This window comes from Lolium perenne, chromosome 7 (assembly GCF_019359855.2).
Source record: "Lolium perenne isolate Kyuss_39 chromosome 7, Kyuss_2.0, whole genome shotgun sequence".
NCBI classification, from domain to species: domain Eukaryota; kingdom Viridiplantae; phylum Streptophyta; class Magnoliopsida; order Poales; family Poaceae; genus Lolium; species Lolium perenne.
Genome location: NC_067250.2, coordinates 179,886,353 through 179,888,188, shown reverse-complemented (window position 1 = coordinate 179,888,188; position 1,836 = coordinate 179,886,353).

The window sequence follows — 1,836 nt, the reverse complement described above, 5'->3', positions numbered from 1 at the left end:
TTGAGATCCATATGATGATGCTTGTAATCTAGATGTCGTTATGCTAGTCAAGTGAATTTTACTTATGTGATCTCCGGAGACTCCTTGTCCCACGTGTGTAAAGGTGACAGTGTGTGCACCGTGTGGGTCTCTTAGGCTATATTTCACAGAATACTTATTCACTGTTATGAATAGCATAGTGAAGTGCTTATTTATATCCCTTTATGATTGCAATGTGCTTTGTATCACTATTAATCTATGTGCTACTCTAGTGATGTTATTAAAGTACTCGATCTATTCCTCCTCCATGATGTAATGGTGACAGTGTGTGCATCATGTAGTACTTGGCGTAGTTTATGATTATGATCTCTTGTAGATTATGAAGTTAACTATTACTATGATGGTATTGATGTGATCTATTCCTCCTTTCATAGTATGAAGGTGACAGTGTGCATGCTATGTTAGTACTTGGTATAGTTGTGTTGATCTATCATGCACTCTAAGGTTATTTAAACATGAATATCGAATATTGTGGAGCTTGTTAACTCCGGCATTGAGGGCTCTCGTAGCCCTACACAATTAGTGGTGTTCATCATCCAACAAGAGAGTGTAGAGTATAGCATATATTTATTTATTCTGTTATGTGATCAATGTTGAGAGTGTCCACTAGTGAAAGTATGATCCCTGGGCCTTGTTCCCAAATACTGCAATCATCGCTTGTTTACTGTTTTACTGCATCTGTACTGCCTGCAATATTCCCACCATCAACCACACGCCAGTTGTAGCATCAAGCTATTTTCTGGTGCCGTTACTACTGCTCATATTCATTCATACCACCTGTATTTCACTATCTCTTTGCCGAACTAGTGCACCTATACATCTGACAAGTGTATTGGGTGTGTTGGGGACACAAGAGACTTCTTGCTTTGTGGTTGCAGGGTTGCATGAGAGGGATATCTTTGACCTCTTCCTCCCCGAGTTCGATAAACCTTGGGTGATCCACTTAAGGGAAAACTTGCTGCTGTTCTACAAACCTCTGCTCTTGGAGGCCCAACACTGTCTACAGGAAAAGGAGTGTGCGTAGACATCAAGCTATTTTCTGGCGCCGTTGCCGGGGAGGAAAGGTAAAAGGTACTCACACTCCGGATCTCGTCTACTAAGCTATTTTCCGGCGCCGTTGTAAGTACTCGAAGCTATTTCCTTTAGACCCTGCAATTGCATCTTTTTGTTTCTTGTTTTACACTAGTAAGGCATAATGGAAAGCAACATGGAGCTTTTTAATCTTTTTCCTGAGTTAAGACATGGATGGTTTGATGCGAAAATTAAAAAACCCATGGAACATATTAGTATGAACACTTTGCCATTGTTGCTAATGATATGGAAAATTCTAAGCTTGGGGAAGCTGGCTTTGATGAGTATGATATTTTTAGTCCCCCAAGCATTGAGGAGGATATTTACTTTGATGATACTTTGCCTCCTATTTATGATGATTATAATGATAGTGGTCTTTTGGTGCCGCCTGTTATGGAGGATAAATTTGATTATGATTACAATATGCCTCCTATATTTGATGATGAGAATAATAATGATAGCTACTTTGTTGAATTTTCTCCCACTACAACTAATAAAATTGATTATGCTTATGTGGAGAGTAATAATTTTATGCATGAGACTCATGATAATAATGCTTTATTTGATAGTTATATTGTTGAGTTTGCTCATGATGCTACTGAATATATTCATGAGAGAGGAAAATATGGTTGTAGAAATTTTCATGTTACTAAAACACCTCTCTATGTGCTGAAATTTTTGAAGCTACACTTGTTCTATCTTCCTATGCTTGTTACTTAGCTCTTC